Consider the following 18,335-nt stretch of genomic DNA (forward strand, 5'->3'; position numbering starts at 1 on the left):
GGACAGGCAGAGATGGAGACGCAGAGATGGACAGGCAGACATGGACACGGAGAGATGGACACGCAGAGATGGACAGGCAGACATTGACACGGAGAGATGGACACGCAGAGATGGACACGCAGACATGGACACGCAGACATGGACAGGCAGAGATGGACAGGCAGAAATGGACAGGCAGCGATACATAGGCAGCGATACATACGCAGCGATACATAGGCAGAGATACATAGGCAGAGATACATAGGCAGAGAATGTCTGCCTGTCCATGTCTGCCTGTCCATGTCTGCCTGTCCCTCTCTGCCTGTCCCTCTCTGCGTGTCCATGTCTGCCTGTCCATGTCTGCGTGTCCATGTCTGCGTATCCATGTCTGCGTCTCCTTCTCTGCGTCTCCATCTCTGCGTGTCCATGTCTGCGTGTCTATCTCTGCGTCTCCATCTCTGCGTCTCCATCTCTGCGTCTCCATCTCTGCGTGTCCATGTCTGCGTGTCCATCTCTGCGTATCCATGTCTGCGTATCCATCTCTCCGTGTCCATGTCTGCCTGTCCATCTCTGCGTCTCCATCTCTCCATGTCCATGTCTGCCTGTCCATGTCTTCCTGTCCCTCTCTGCCTGTCCCTCTCTGCGTGTCCATGTCTGCCTGTCCATGTCTGCGTGTCCATCTCTGCGTATTCATGTCTGCGTATCCATCTCTCCGTGTCCATGTCTGCCTGTCCATCTCTGCGTCTTAATCTCTCCGTGTCCATGTCTGCCTGTCCATGTTTGCCTGTCCATGTCTGCCTGTCCATGTCTGCCTGTCCCTCTATGCCTGTCCCTCTCTGCGTGTCCATGTCTGCCTGTCCATGTCTGCGTGTCCATCTCTGCGTATCCATGTCTGCGTATCCATCTCTCCGTGTCCATGTCTGCCTATCCATCTCTGCGTCTCCATCTCTCCGTGTCCATGTCTGCCTGTCCATGTCTGCCTGTCCATGTCTGCCTGTCCCTCTCTGCCTGTCCCTCTCTGCGTGTCCATGTCTGCCTATCCATCTCTGCGTCTCCATCTCTGCGTGTCCATGTCTGCCTGTCCATGTCTGCGTGTCCATGTCTGCTTATCCATCTCTCCGTGTCCATGTCTGCCTGTCCATCTCTGCGTCTCCATCTCTGCCTGTCCATCTCTGCCTGTCCATCTCTGCCTGTCCATGTCTGCCTGTCCCTCTCTGCCTGTCCATCTGTGCCTGTCCATCTGTGCCTGTCTATCACGACTCTTTCTATATATATCTTTATGATAATATATCGGAATTACTCTATGTCTATTTATATATATATATATATATATATATATATATAAATTTATGTGTATCTCTATATCTGTTTCTATGTGTATATATATGCCAGTCCGTGAACATATATTTATATATATATATATTAATATATACACAAAGAAACATATATAATGATATATATCACTTACACTAAAATATATGTGTATATATATATATATATAAATAGCATATATATATATATATATATATATATATATATACACTATTTGACAGATATACACAGATATTTATATATGTGTCATATATAAGCATCTGTATATTTATTGAGTAGGGCTTATTATTCATATTCGTTGGTGGTATAGTGTTAATAATTGTACTTTTGATAAAAATCATTTATTGTTGTTTGTTCCCATTTCGTTGGTGGTTTTTGTGGCAGCATGCTTATTACATACATACTTACCTGATTCGAGCATCCAGCGACGTCATCCAGACTCTCCGCCTCCTTCCAGCGATGCCGGCGTCTTCTCTTCCGGGTGTATGCGATGACGTCATTGACGCAGGCGCATTGAGGATGGAGCGGTCGAGCGAGCGGCTGCCTCTCAGTGCGCCTGCGCCGATTGAAGACAGGTATGGCGCAGGCGCGAGATTTCAAATTCTAACAGCGCCAGCAGAGAACGATTCCCTTCCCTGGCCCTGTCAATCAGAATGCAGAGGGGGCGTCATTACGATCGGAGGATGCGGCTGCTATCAGCAAGTAGCTGCCCTACTTGCTGGTAGCAAGGTAATTAGCATATTTCAAAAATCGATTTTTAGCAAATTCTACTGAACGAAAATCATTAATTAGCTTATGTATGCTGAGATCGCACTATAGGGATTATTAGTAAAGAAAAAAAAAAAAACGGTTTAATGGGGTGACAGAAGCCCTTTAATATCGCTGACGAGTCCTCCAGGGGACATGATGGATCTAGAAGCCATGAATACCTTATTGAATCCTCATCCGTGTGATCTTTTCTCAATTTCATACCTTAAGTCCTACATAAGGCAACATGTCCACATGGGCGACCTCCATCGCCCCCTAGTCTGGCTCGAGTCAATAATTTCCCAACCTACACCCCCTAGAAAACGTATCTCATGACTTTATAGCAGATTACGTCTCCCCCCTATTCTAGCCAAGCCATCATTCATAAAACAATGGGAGCTAGACTTGGATATCACAATTCCATTTGTCTCCCTTCACAAACTTCTTGAATCCCCCCACAGGGCCTCCCGCTGTGTCCGAATCCAAGAGAACGGACACCAGACAAGACATCACTCTTCTCAGAGACCGCTTCGGACACATGCTGGAGATGCCTTCGGGAGAAAGGGACCTTCCTCCATATTTGGTGGTCTTGTCCTCTAATTTCCAAATGGTGGTCCGAGATATTCTCTCTTGCCAACAAGGTTTTCCACACATCCATCCAACCGTCCCCACAATTAGCCCTATTGTCTCTCACCCCTGAAAATGGTCATGCACATGTACCCTACATATTCACAAAGATATTGATAGCAGCTCGTCTCTTGCTTCCTAGATTCTGGCTCCAAACCCCAACCCCATCTATGGAACAATGGCTTCAGAAAATAGACCAACTACATAGATTTGAGGAACTGTCCTCATGGGAAACCCGCACACATGTTGCATTCCTTAAAAAATTGCTTCTCTGGTCAAACTATACATTCCCTAAAAACCCCATCTAGTCTACATATGGCGCGAGACAGATATCTGATAAATAGTGGTCCAGATTGGTTCCATTATTAAAACACCATAGTCTGGCCTCTCCTGGTCTATTTCAATAAGTAGAGCAAGTCATCCTCACTTAACCCCTCCACTTGTATGTAACCAGCAATAAACATATGAGGCTGCTCTTCAACTCTTATGTTACGATGTACCCCCTATATATTATATTTTCTCAATAATGTTACCCCTGGATGTCTTACTCATTTATTTATTCTTTTTGTGCCCACTATGTATTCGTCATGTACTCAGCGTGTACTCACAATGTACTTTTTAGAGTATTTCCTGGGCTTGCACGCCCGTACCTTGGTATTCTGTTACCTCCTTTGTTCTAATGAAAATAGTAATAAAAATATAATAATAAAAAAAAAAACGGCTAGTCCCAGAGCTGCTACGAGATTTCACCCATTATCGCACACCACCAGCCCGGGCTTGAGGCTCACTGGCACCAACCACTCATCGGTCTGTTGTTCAAGGCCCGTCCACAGCTCCTGCGTGGTGTGGGGTTTGTCCCCCAAACAGATACGTTTTAAAACTGCCTGCTGTCGTTTACCCCTGGCTGCCCTGAAGTTGGTGGTGAAGGTGTTACGCTGACCGCATGAGGAGCTGGTAGAGGATGAGGAAGCGGAGTAGGAGGAGGAAGCAACAGGAGGCAAACTGAAGTGCCCTGCAATCCTCGGTGGTGGAAGGACATGTGCCAAACTGCAATCTGCCTCAGGCCCAGCCGCCACTGCATTTACCCAGTGTGCTGTTATGGAGATATAACGTCCCTTACCGTGCTTACTGGTCCACGTATCCGTAGTCAGGTGCACCTTGCCACAGATGGCGTTGCGCAGTGCACACCTGATTTTGTCCCCTACTTGGTTGTGCAGAGAAGGGATGGCTCGCCTGGAAAAGTAGTGACGGCTGGGTACGACGTATTGTGGGACAGCCACTGCCATAAGGCATTTAAAGCCATCCATCTCTACCAGATGGAATGACAGAATTTCAAAGGCCAATAATTTAGAAATGCTGGCATTCAGGGCTAGAGATCGCGGGTGGGTAGGGGGCTACTTCCTCTTCCTCTCCAGTGTTTGGGAGATGGAGAGCTGAACGCTTCCGTGGGACATTGTGGAGATGCTTGGTGACCCAGGTGGTGGTGTTGCTGGAAGATCCTCTGTTTGCAGGGTGGCAGGTGGCACTGTCACTCCAGAGGTGGATGAAGAGGCCGAGACTGCAGCAGAAGAGGAAGCAGGAGGAGCCAGAGACCTTTCTTGGTTTTTGAGGTGTCTACACCACTGCAGCTCGTGCTTAGCACTTAAATGCCTTGTCATGCAGGTTGTGCTCAGAACGTTTATGCCTCGCTTCAGGCTCTGATTGCACAGCGTGCAAACCACTCGTGTCTTGTCGTCAGCACATTGTCTGAAGAACTGCCACGCCAGGGAACTCCTTGGAGCTGGCTTTGGTGTGCTCGGTCCCTTGCTGCGGTGGGCAGTAGCAGGCGTACTGTCTAGAGGACGGCCGCTCTGCTTTTGCACCCTCTTCTGCTGTGCTGGTGGCTCTATGCGACCACCGCCTCTTCCTCCGAACTACATAGGTCACTCGCATGACCTTGATTCCATGTGGGGTTGAGGACCTCCTCGTCCTCCACATCATCTATCATCTTCCACCCAGTCTTCACCCCTGCCCTCCTTGTCGGTCTGCACACTTTTGAAAGCCCCAGCAGTTGGCACCTGTGTTTCGTTATCATCCTAAACGTGCTGTGATGGTGCTCCCATGTACTCATCTTGAAAGATAAGTGGTTGGGCATCGGTGCACTCAATCTCTTCCACTTCTGGGGCAGGGCTAGGTGGATGGCCCTGGGAAACCCTGCTAACAGAGTCCTCAAAAAGCAGAAGAGACTGCTGCATGACTTGGGGATCAGACTGCCTGGCTGATTTGCAAGGGGGTGAGGTGAAAGACTGATGGACATCGGCTGCAGGTGCCAACTCTGATCTTTCAGCAGGAGAATGGGTAGGAGACAATGTGAGGGAACTGGAGGCAATGTCAGCAACCCAATCTACTATCGCCTGTACTTGTTCAGGTCTCACCATTCGTAGAGACGCATTAGGCCCGAGCAAATACCGCTGCAGGTTCTGTCGCCTACTCGCACCTGAGGAAGGGGTTTTACTTGTGCGTGTAGCTGGCACAGATCGATCACGTCCTCTCCCTGCAACAGGAGCTCCACCAGCAGCACCACGACCTGGGCTACTTCCCTTATTTGACGCTCTCCTCATATTTCTCGAATTTAGGATCTTGCCCTTAATGGGTGTTTATTTAATAGTAGAATAGAATGACAGTATGTACAGGGTGTATCTCACACACCCTGAACCAGACTAGGCCTCAATTAAATTTGTTTGCCCAAAATGGCTGTATTTCAAATACCTGTATAGAACCCCTGTATATAAAGTGTGTATCTCACATGCCCTGACGCACACTAGGCCGCAATTGAAGATTTATGCTCAAAATGGCTGTATTTCAAATAACTGAATAGAACCCCTGTATATAAAGTGTGTATCTCACACGCCCTGACCCACACTAGGCCGCAATTAAAGATTTATGCCCAAAATAGCTGTATTTCAAATAACTGAATATAACCCCTGTATATAAAGGGTGTATGTGACATGCCCTGACCCACACTAGGCCACTTTAAAAGATTTGTGCCAAAAATGGCTGTATTTCAAATAACTGAATATAATCTCTGTATTTAAAGGGTGTATCTCACGCGCCCTGACCCACACTAGGCCGCTATTAAAGATTTGTGCACAAAAGGGCTGTATAACTGAATATTACCCCTGTATATAAAGGGTGTATCTCACAATGACATCTGCAGCAAAGGCTGCCAAATATTTTTTTTTGCCCAAACGGGTGTTTGTTTAATAACTGAATATGACAGCAGTATATAATCAATGGAATTTCAAACGTCTTGATGCTGCAAGGGAGGAACAATTGTGTATTTTGCCCAAAAAAGGGTGTTTTAATAATAGAAGAATATAACCCCTGTATATACGGCGTGTATGTCACATGCCCTGACCCACACTAGGCCGCAATTAAAGAGTTGTGCCCAAAATGGCTGTATTTCAAACAACTGAATATAACCCCTGTATTTAAAGGGTGTATCTCACACGCACTGACCCACACTAGGCCGCAATAAAAGATTTGTGCACAAAATGGCTGTATTTGAATTAACTGAATATAACCCCTGTATACAAAGGGTGTATCTCACAATGACATCTGCAGCAAAGGCTGCCAAATATTTATTTTTTTGGCCAAACGGGTGTTTGTTTAATGAATGAATATGACAGCAGTATATAACCCTGGAATTTCAAACGTCTTGATGCTGTAAGGGTCGGAACAATTGTGTATTTTGCCCAAAAAAGGGTGTTTTATTAATAGAAGAATATAATCCCTGTATAAAAAGGGTGTATTTCACATGCCCTGACCCACACTAGGCCGCAATTAAAGATTTGTGCTCAAAATGGCTGTATTTCAATTAACTGCTGAATATAACCCCTGAATTTAAAGGGTGTATCTCACACGCCCTGATCCAGAATAGGCCTCAATTAAATTGGTTTGCCCAAAATGGCTGTATTTCAAATACCTGAATAGAACCCCTGTATATAAAGGGTGTATCTCACAATGACATATGCAGCAAAGGCTGCCAAATAAACTTTTTATCACTGAATATGACAGCAGTATATAACCCTTGAATTTCACACGTGCTAATGCTGCAAGGGCTGTAAAATGGTGTATTTTGGATAATAAAGTGTGTTTTTAAAAACCCAGAAAACTATGGCTGTATTTCTAGCTTAAATTGCACACTGACTAATCCAGATGTTGTATATTGCCAAAAAAGTGTGTTTTTTTAATATCAGAATATGAAAGCTGTATATATTAAACTTGAATTTCACACTTGTTGTAAAATAGTGGATTTTGGCAATAAAAAGCTGTATATAATGTTTGAATTTCACACGTCCAGATGCAGCTAGGGATGTAAAATAGTGTATTTTGCACAAAAAGGGTGTTTAAAAAAAAAAGAAAATTATGGCTGTATTTCTAGCTTCAATTGCACACTGACTAATCCTGCAAATGCATCAGATGTTGTATATTGCCAAAATAGGGTGATTTTTTTACAACCAGATTATTAGTGCAGTTTTCAAAGATTGGATTTCAATGTCACAAAAGCTCAGATGCAGTGCTGGTGCCTGAGCTTGCATAAAATGGCTGCCGCCCACCTAACTAACAGACGGATAAAAGTTATTTTTTTTCAGTCACTGGGCTCAGGGCAGGGTAAAAAGATTGTGTCCTTCACCCACACAACTAAATGTATGTCGATCGCTGAGTTAGATTCAAGTTCTGAACCAAAGATTCAGTCCTATTCTCTCCCTGAAATCACCAGCAGCATCCTCTCCCTACACTAAGCACAGCAGAGTGACGTGCAGCACTACGTGACTCCAGCTTATATAGAGGCTGGATCACATGCTGCTCTAGCCAATCACAGCCATGCCATTAGTAGGCATGGCTGTGATGGCTTCTAAGGGCACACAGTTAAACGCTTGTTGATTGGCTGCTCTGCAGTCTTTCAAAAAGCACCAAGATAGCGCCAAACACCGAACCCGAACCCCCAACTTTTACTGAAATGTTCGTGTTCGGGTCCGGGGTCCAAAAATCCTAAAGTTCGGTACGAACCCGAACTTTACAGTTCGGGTTCGCTGAGCCCTAATGTTGACCTTTTCCATATTTTTAACTGGGGGTATTTTAAACAGCCAACATCAAGAGAGGTCATGCAGAAGTCATAGAACCCAACTTATTTTTAGAGCTTCTCTGATTGACAGGATCTAAAAGTTAAAAAATTTAGTTATGGGCAACCCCTTAAAGTCTTCCTCCAGCATTCTGTTATTCTTATTTTATGTAAAGCTGTGGTCCTACTTTTAAAGAGAATTCAAGTTTCCTTTTCCAAAATTTTAACCCACATTGCAGTCCCACTATCCACACTCACTTCCCCTCTTAAAATATATGCTTGGATCCTATGCTTACTCTTAAATATATGATACATTTATACTAGGGCTTAACCACAATTCTATCCAATTTCCACTTAGTTATACAAAATATAAAAAAATTCTAAGCTAGAAGAACCTTCCCATACAGCAAAGAGGTCACCACATAGCTGCTCTCAAATATGGCAGCAGTGTGGCAGTCTTTCTACCCATACAAAGTAACTATTAACCCACTATTATCCTACTATCAATCTCACCTTAAGATCTGAACAGCTATTCTTCCTTTTCCCCACCGTTCCTATGCTTGCTACTTATTACTCCATTCACTGCTAAGGATCTGATTGCTATACCATGTTGTTCAAATTATCAGCTAAAGTAAAATATGCCTCTAATTATTCATTCCAATGTGGGGCAATGAACAATAGTGTTGATCGCGAATATTCTTATTGCGAATATAGGCACTTCGAGAATTCGCGAAGGTGTAGAATATAGTGCTATACAGGGAGTGCAGAATTATTAGGCAAGTTGTATTTTTGAGGATTAATTTTATTATTGAACAACAACCATGTTCTCAATGAACCCAAAAAACTCATTAATATCAAAGCTGAATATTTTTGGAAGTAGTTTTTAGTTTGTTTTTAGTTTTAGCTATTTTAGGGGGATATCCGTGTGTGCAGGTGACTATTACTGTGCATAATTATTAGGCAACTTAACAAAAAACAAATATATACCCATTTCAATTATTTATTTTTACCAGTGAAACCAATATAACATCTCAACATTCACAAATATACATTTCTGACATTCAAAAACAAAACAAAAACAAATCAGTGACCAATATAGCCACCTTTCTTTGCAAGGACACTCAAAAGCCTGCCATCCATGGATTCTGTCAGTGTTTTGATCTGTTCACCATCAACATTGCGTGCAGCAGCAACCACAGCCTCCCAGACACTGTTCAGAGAGGTGTACTGTTTTCCCTCCTTGTAAATCTCACATTTGATGATGGACCACAGGTTCTCAATGGGGTTCAGATCAGGTGAACAAGGAGGCCATGTCATTAGATTTTCTTCTTTTATACCCTTTCTTGCCAGCCACGCTGTGGAGTACTTGGACGCGTGTGATGGAGCATTGTCCTGCATAAAAATCATGTTTTTCTTGAAGGATGCAGACTTCTTCCTGTACCACTGCTTGAAGAAGGTGTCTTCCAGAAACTCGCAGTAGGACTGGGAGTTGAGCTTGACGCCATCCTCAACCCGAAAAGGCCCCACAAGCTCATCTTTGATGATACCAGCCTAAACCAGTACTCCACCTCCACCTTGCTGGCGTCTGAGTCGGACTGGAGCTCTCTACCCTTTACCAATCCAGCCACGGGCCCATCCATCTGGCCCATCAAGACTCACTCTCATTTCATCAGTCCATAAAACCTTAGAAAAATCAGTCTTGAGATATTTCTTGGCCCAGTCTTGACGTTTCAGCTTGTGTGTCTTGTTCAGTGGTGGTCGTCTTTCAGCCTTTCTTACCTTGGCCATGTCTCTGAGTATTGCACACCTTGTGCTTTTGGGCACTCCAGTGATGTTGCAGCTCTGAAATATGGCCAAACTGGTGGCAAGTGGCATCTTGGCAGCTGCACGCTTGACTTTTCTCAGTTCATGGGCAGTTATTTTGCACCTTGGTTTTTCCACACGCTTCTTGCGACCCTGTTGACTATTTTGAATGAAACGCTTGATTGTTCGATGATCACGCTTCAGAAGCTTTGCAATTTTAAGAGTGCTGCATCCCTCTGCAAGATATCTCACTATTTTTGACTTTTCTGAGCCTGTCAAGTCCTTCTTTTGACCCATTTTGCCAAAGGAAAGGAAGTTGCCTAATAATTATGTACACCTGATATAGGGTGTTGATGTCATTAGACCACACCCCTTCTCATTACAGAGATGCACATCACCTAATATGCTTAATTGGTAGTAGGCTTTCGAGCCTATACAGCTTGGAGTAAGACAACATGCATAAAGAGGATGATGTGGTCAAAATACTCATTTGCCTAATAATTCTGTACAGGGTGTATAATCGTAGTCGTGAATATTCTAGATTTTTATTTCATCATTAACCTTCTTGCTTGCGGGACAATGAGAAGGCTTCAATGTCTTTGTCAGAGCTTGGCAACATCCCTAGCAACCAATAGGAAAGCTGTCTACCCCTTACTATATAAGAAAGTATTTTCAAGTTTTTTAAACTTCTGAGAGAGAGAGCAGTGACATTGCTGGTCTCTGTGCTTTCATCTGGATCCTATTCCTTATCCAATTACATTAGATAGTTAGTTAGCTCATATGTATAATACAGATAGTTAGTAGTGTTGATTGTGAATATTCTAATCGCTAATTTTTATCGCGACTATTGGCACTTCGATAATTCGCGAATATCTAGAATACAGTGCTATATCTTCGTAATCACGAAGATTCTAGATTGCTTGTGGGCCAATGAGAAGGCTGCATATCTTTAGAAGTAGTGTTGATCGTAAATTGTCGTATCGCAAATTTTGATCGTGAATTTTCCGATTGCCAATTTTTCGCAATCAAGAAAATAATGACTGGAGATCACAAATTCACTAATTCGCTAAAATATGACAAATATTCACCCAAATATTTACGAAATATCGCAAAATCGAATATTGCCCCTGCCGCTCATCACTGCTGAACAACATCTTAGTGTTTTTAAAGGCTAATTTGATAGCATACGGTTTAATAAGTGTTAGGTCTCTTTGCTTTGATATTACATTGTAACATGTTTCCCTTTCATTTACTTTTCCTCTTGTTGTCTCACATCATTTGTCAGGAGACTTGTTAAAAATGGTTTTGGTTATTGAACTTGTCCTATCAAAGGAAGGAATAGTCGTTTGAAAGATGTATTTGTCTGTCTTTGTCTGTGTCTCTTTCTATTACTCTCGCTTTTCGACTTTTAGTAGCAAGGGATCAGACTGACTGAAGAGATGATAAACTGTTTAAACCCAGCAAATAAAACTGACACACACAAAAAATCAATATCATTTTGAAAGATCATGTTGAGTTTGTACCTATCAACATGACTTTTACATCAGAAGACATTATCTTTCCTTGTAAAATATAAGAATGAAACTGGATTGCACATCCTCAATACTATGCTTTAATCTAATAACTGCTTCTCAGCATAATTAATATTGCTTCTGAGTGCAATATATAATATACCTACCCCTATGTTGCATGCTGTACATGAGGCATTGGTATACTGATCAAAAAGCTTATTTATGCTGAGAAGCAGTTATTAGATAAAAGCATAGTTGAGGATGTGTGATCCAGTTCTTTTTCTTATATTTTACATTATCTTTCCTTGTTTTGTAGAATTATTTTAAGCTGAACACTATTCGAAGAATAATTTCCATATAAAATAAGACTATGAATTAAAAGAACGCCATTGATGTTAGTATAACATACATCTAGAACAACACAAAACCAGTGGCACTGCCAATAGAATTATTCACCAAAAACTGTATAGGAATCTTCACCAGTGGTCAGCACAGAAAACTAATCCAAATCCTGTATCAGCTGAAAATGAAGCACTCACCAATCCTTTATTTCAACAGATTAAAAGTGGTCAGCAGGTAGGAATGGGAGGAGCAGGGAAATAACACTTCTTGTGGATGCCCTACCTTATACTTAAGCTGTAGTGATGGATGAACATCGGCCGGGACGTTTCGCGGGACGTTGCAGCCACCAAATACTTACTAGAAGTGCACAAATAGTCCCACAACACGGACAGTGACATACCAGAGGGGGATCATTGGCAAAAATTCCCACCAAAAATATGTATTTTAATCAGGGGCCATTTTTATGTGTCTTAAAGGGAAACTCTCAAAAATGTGCCCTGCTGGAGCCTAGAAAAGTTATATTTTCGGCCACTGGAGTACAGGCCCCAAAAATTAGGCATTCTCCTGACAGAAAAGAACTTGTGATGATGTGGCTAGAAGTACATTAGGCGGTCACTGGATACAAATTTTACTGTCGCCCAGTACAGGCCTCAAAAATTAGGCATTCACCTGACAGAAAAGAACTTGTGATGATGTGGCTGGAGGTATATTAGGCGGTCACTGGATACAAATTTTACTGTCGGCCAGTACAGGCCCCAAAAATTAGGCATTCACCTGACAGAAAAGAACTTATGATGATGTGGCTGGAGGTACATTAGGCGTTCACTGGATAAAATTTTTACTGTAGGCTAGTACAGGCCACAAAAATTAGGCATTCATCTAACAGAAAAGAACTTGTGATGATGTGGCTGGAGGTACATTAGGCGGACACTGGATACAAATTTTACTATCGGCCAATACAGGCCTCAAAAATTAGGCATTCACCTGACAGAAAAGGTCTTTTATGCCACTGTATATACATAAGACAAGGACCATTCTTTCTTCTGTGTGGTGGCAGATATGTGTGGGCTGGCATGAGGTTATTCAATTACACGTGTTCGTCATAGGTGTTGAATTACTCTGAGATCCATGCCTCATTCATTTTTAGAAATGTGAGGTAGTTCACACTGTCGTGAGCTAGGTGAGTGCACTTATCAGTGATGATCCCCCTCTGCTGCGCTGAATGTCCTTTCGGACAGCACACTCGATGAGGGGCAAGCCAAGAGTTCCATGGCAAATTGTGCCAGCTCTGGCCACAGGTCAAGCCTGCACACCCAGTAGTCCAGGGGTTCCTTGCTTCTCAGAGCATCCACATCTTCAAACCACCTCCTTCTTCTTGCAGGCGCAGTAGGATTGGTACCCGCGCCTGTTTCGCTGTGGGTGGAAATTCTTCTGCCAGCGCACACAACAGAAGAATGCAGCATCTCAGACAGCAAGGCCTGGAAATGCTGCATTCTGCCAGTCCTCTTAGATGCTGGCAACATGTCGGCAATTTTGTGCTTGTACCGGGGGTCTAAGTACGTTGCCACCCACTTATGGTCCTTGCCCTTTATGCTTTTTATACGGGGGTCCCTCTTCAAACATTGGAGCATGAAGGCCCCCATTTGCACTACAGTAAATTGGAAGCGGTGGAGTGTCCTGGCTCCTGCTCATCGCCCAGGAGAATGTCATCCTCGGTCTCCTTCCCCCAGTCACGGACAACACCAGGGATCCCCGAAAAGTTTAAGGGCCCCCTCAAAGCCTGTTATTATTGCTCCTCCTCCTCCTGCCCCCAGCCACCATCCTCCTCTGACTCCTCTTCAGACTCCTGCTGACTTGTCTCATATGGAGTAGCCCCCCCCTGGGAATTCAGCATTGCGACCTCCTGATTTTCCAGCTCCTGCTCCTCGGCGGCTCGATCAATGACACAACACAATGCACGCTCCAGAAAGAAGGCATAAGGAACGATGTCACTGATGGCACCCTGGCTGCGATTGACCAGTTTGGTGATCTCATCAAATGGCCGCAGAAGTCTTCATACGTCGCACATGAGCATCCTTTGGCGCGGTGAAAAGAAACTAAGCTTCCCAGAACCTGTCCTGCTGCAGAGTTCGAATAGGTAGTCGTTAATGCCACGTTGCTGCTGGAGCAGCCTAACAAGCATATACAAGGTGGAGTTCCAGCGCATCAGGCTGTCACAAATCAGACGTCTGACGGCAGTGCAGAACCAGTGTGACTCTTGGCTTCCAGGCACAACAGCCGCAGCATAGCATTGCAACGTCTCACCTGGCACGTCGAATAGGTTCTGGGGAGCTTGGGGGGCGCAGTGGAAGAGGCAGCAGCAGTGGAAAAGGAGGCGTCAGCCGAAGAGGAGACGGAGGATGGAGTAGGAGGAGGAGAAGAAGAGGCAGGCCTGCATGCAATCCGTGGCAGTAACACCAAATCCACTCGGGAGCCACAGGTTACATGCTTGATGGCCATCAGAAGGTTTACCCAGTGGGCAGTAAAAGTTATGTACCTTCCCTGTCTGTGTTTGCTAGACCATGTGTCTGTGGTCAGATGTATATTGGCACCGACACTGTGTGCCAAAGATATATTCACTTGCCGCTAAACGTGGCCATATAGCTCTGGGATGCCCTTTTGGGAGAAATATTTCCTTCCTGGGACCTTCCATTGCTGTGTGCCAATGGTCACAAATTTTCTAAAGGCCTCTGAGTACACCAGTTTGTATGGCAGTAGTTGGCAGGCTAGCAGTTCCAACAAGCCAGCGGTCAGCCGTTGGGCAAGAGGGTTATCCGGCGTCATTAACTTTTTACGCTCAAACATTTGGGCCACGGAAGCCTGCCTTCTGCCATATGAACGCGATGACGGCATGGTGGAAGGTGGAGTGGAGGACAAATGGGAGGAGAAGGAGGAGAGGCAGGACGTGGAGCGCCGGGAGTGTGGCTTTGTGGGTTCCGACGTTGTTGCTCCTACTGGGCTCAGTGATGGGAGGCCAGGTGCCTTCTTAAGGCGGTCATCCCTAGGTGAGTGTTGGGCTTACCGCGACTTATGCATTGACAGCACAGACTGCAGATGGCAACACTATTGTCAGCAGCTAACACCTTAAAAAAAGCCCACACTGCGGAGCCATGTGCCGGCGCCCTGGGAGCGCCAGAGGTGACCATACATGGTGGATGTGCAGCCAGCCAGTAGCGCAGGGGCAACACGTGAGGTGCACGGTGGACCGATGAGGGGCCAAATTATAACACACAGTTCATCAGTTTACTCACGGTTAGCAGAAAGCCTCCCTGGGCTGGCAGCACAGTGTTGAGGTGGACAGCACGAAATCCTCCAGGGCACGCTCTGTGGTAGGGAAGCCTCAGCCAAGATGGTGGTTGAGGTGCCCTTGATGTTAGGGGTGCTTAGGGTGCTTGCTGAGGCTAAGTCCCTTGATGGTTTTTGTCGTGACGCCAGTACCGTTAATGGTGGTACCACCATTAGTAGCAATAATGAGGTAGACAGTGGTAAGATGCAACTCACAACTTTTACTTTTGATGTCTTTGGATGCAGCAGTACAAAAATGCAGTTTCTTGATGGTACAGAGTTGATTCTGCAAATCCACTGTTTCTAGGCTTTTCAGGTTTTAGTTTGGAGCAGTGGGTTATTTTCAATATCAGTGCAATTTTGGGTGAGGTTGCAGGAGGCTATGGTATTCTTCACCTGAATATCCCAAAGGTCCTTTATGCCTGGTTTGCGGCTTTTATCCTTTGGATGTGTATAAGTCTGTTCTTTTGTCCCTTGCTGGACTAAAACTTTTCCTCAGAGCTGAAGTGCTAGATCTGTACCTTTTCACTCTCTCAGCATCAGCCTTCTAATCACTGATCTCCACTCCACTAATCTGTCTCTGTCCCCACTCAAAAACGAACTAGGCCTGAACTAGGTATATATATAACCTAAGTTATATCCCCATCTAGTGGTGGGATGTATAAATTACACCTAATCTGCCTGTTAACAGGGATTTTGCAGATACATTAGCAGGAAGTTATACCATACTGTACAATACATTGTTAAGACAAAAAGCACTTTTAAGCAGTGCCCACACACATGTAGTGGGACACTGCAGATGGCTCACACCAGATACATTTGCAGTCTGCCTTTTTGCCTCCTGTTCCCTGCGAGCTCTGCCTGCTTCTCCTCCTTCTCCTCCCTCTCTGCTGCTCCATCTCTCCCTCTCAACTCCCCTCCTCTTCCTCTCTTGTGGGCACCTTACGTGATGTCCATCTACACGTCATCATCGTCACCTTTACCACCACTGACATTTGAGATCTCGGAGTAGGCAACAACAGCGAAGACCTCCTTCCTAGTGCACCTGCCCGACCCCTACCACCCCTGCGGAATGGCTTGTCTCTTCCTCTGCCTGTCATTTTCAAAATGACCCTATGCCTAAGTCCCTAGGGAAGAGCAGTATTTGTTGAAGCAGGTATATCGCAGGCCTCAATCAATATTTGGTGGAAACAGGTATATCAAACCCCCTTAATCAGTATTTTGTGGAAGCAGGCATATCGCAGGCCTCAATCAATATTTTGTGGAAGCATATATATCAAACCCCTTAATCAGTATTTTGTGGAAGCAGGTGTCCCGCAGGCCTCAATCAATATTTGGTGCAAGCAGGTATATCAATCCCCTTAATCAGTATTTTGTGGAATCAGGTATATTGCAGGCCTCAATATGTATTTTGGGGATGCAGGTATATCAAACCCCTTAATCAGTATTTTGTAGTAGCAGGTACATTGCAGGCCTCAATCAATATTTGGTGGAAGCAGGTATATCAATCCCCTTAATCAGTATTTTGTTGAAGCAGGTATATGGCAGGCCTCAATCAATATTTTGTGGAAGCAGGTATATCAATCCCCTTAATCAGTATTTTGTGGAAGCAGGTATATCGCAGGCTGATTTTAATTAGATTGAGTATATAGTCTGCTCAGCATGCATGCTGGTACTTGTAGCCCCTGGATTCAATGAAGGCCATTTTGGCTCCACACAGACGTAAATCAAGGGGGCCCAGCATGCATGTGGGACCCGCACTCTCTGGATCCATGGTCGCAGTTATGGCACCCAACAGGTGAGTTTTAGTGTTAGGACCCGTCTTATAGAGGTCGCCTTGGCGTTCGGCAGACGGGCTCAAATGATTTTGTACAAAATGTATTTGCTAAGCATCCGCGCACAGCGCCGCGCCATGGTTAGAGTAGTGTAAAATGTAGAGCAGATAACCAGTGGCACTATACCAAACCTAAAATTGTCAGGATGCGACTGCCGAGGAGTGGTGCCTCACGGAGGTGCTCAGCTTGTAGCTGCAGTGAGCATATGTGATAAAAAGAAAAAGAAAACAAAACGAGCGGCACTCACTGTTGATAGGCAGGTAACTTTATTCCATGCCAGGAGGGGGGTGCAAGGGTTGCAGATACAGCAGCAAGTAAGCAACAGCCGTTTCGCGCGTGTATGCGCTTCTTCTGGCTTTCCAGAAGAAGCGCATACACGCGCGAAACGGCTGTTGCTTACTTGCTGCTGTATCTGCAACCCTTGCACCCCCCTCCTGCCATGGAATAAAGTTACCTGCCTATCAACGGTGAGTGCCGCTCGTTTTGTTTTCTTTTTCTTTTTATCACATGGTTAGAGTAGGTTCCCACTTAAACAAGAGGCAACCTTGTCGCGGTAAGTGGGCCTATGCTCTTTGATCAAACTGTATACTAATGCCTCTTTATAGTGCACAGCAAATTATTGATAATAGTGCTGTATAGCCATGTTTTATCAAAAGAAATGCTGAATATTGAAAACAGTTGTTATATCAGAAGCATAGGTATGAGGATGTGCGATTTAGATTTTCTCTCCATATTAACACAATTTATACGTTGTACCTTCTTTTTCCCCCCTCTGAATCAGCACTCCTCCCCATTTGGCTCAGGTGCTTTTAATCAGCAGAAGTCTGCGAAGGGTCTATAAATTCCTACCACATCTCAGTTGGAGTTCCTGAGAGGTTGTGAACAGGTGAGCTCTATGCACCAGTTCACATGTGGCGCTGGACGGTGGCCGTCGCTGCTTCTGTGCCGTGCTGGTGGAGTGATGGGGCCCAGGTGGCCTCACTGCACAGTGGGGCCGCTGTGCGGCTGCTGGATCCCATTGCCTGCTGGAGCAGTGTGGAGGCGCGGTGCTGAATATTGAAAACAGTTATTATATCAGAAGCATAGGTATGAGGATGTGCGATTTAGATTTTCTCTCCATATTAACACAATCTCTAAGTTATTAGCATAGTATTTGCAATGTAATATACTTTTGTACTCTACTTTTGGTTTGTAGTGTGCTGTTGCACCTTGTGTTTGTTTTGTCAGATGTATATTTGCAGCCACAAGCAACGTGCACCTGTGTATTGGGATGAGCTGACCCCCCCCCCCCCCCTTTTGTGTTTCTAGTGTTATATATAGGAGTAGTGGCTGACTCCTATATGCTGGGTCGTGCACTCCCTCCTGCCCCTCCCCTGCCTCGCAGGCTGATTTTACAGGGGAGCTTTAGTGTTAGGACCCGTCTTATAGAGGTCGCCTTGGCGTTCGGCAGACGGGCTCAAATGATTTTATACAAAATGTATTTGCTAAGCATCTCTAAGTTAGGCCTCTTTCACACTTGCGTTGTCCGGATCCGGCGTGTACTCCACTTGCCAGAATTACACGCCGGATCCGGAAAAACGCAAGTGTACTGAAAGCATTTGAAGACGGATCCGTCTTCAAAATGCTTTCAGTGTTACTATAGCAGCCAGGACGCTATTAAAGTCCTGGTTGCCATAGTAGGAGCGGGGAGCGGGGGAGCGGTATACTTACAGTCCGCGCGGCTCCCGGGGC

This window comes from Bufo bufo, chromosome 8 (genome assembly GCF_905171765.1).
Source record: "Bufo bufo chromosome 8, aBufBuf1.1, whole genome shotgun sequence".
NCBI classification, from domain to species: Eukaryota; Metazoa; Chordata; class Amphibia; order Anura; family Bufonidae; genus Bufo; species Bufo bufo.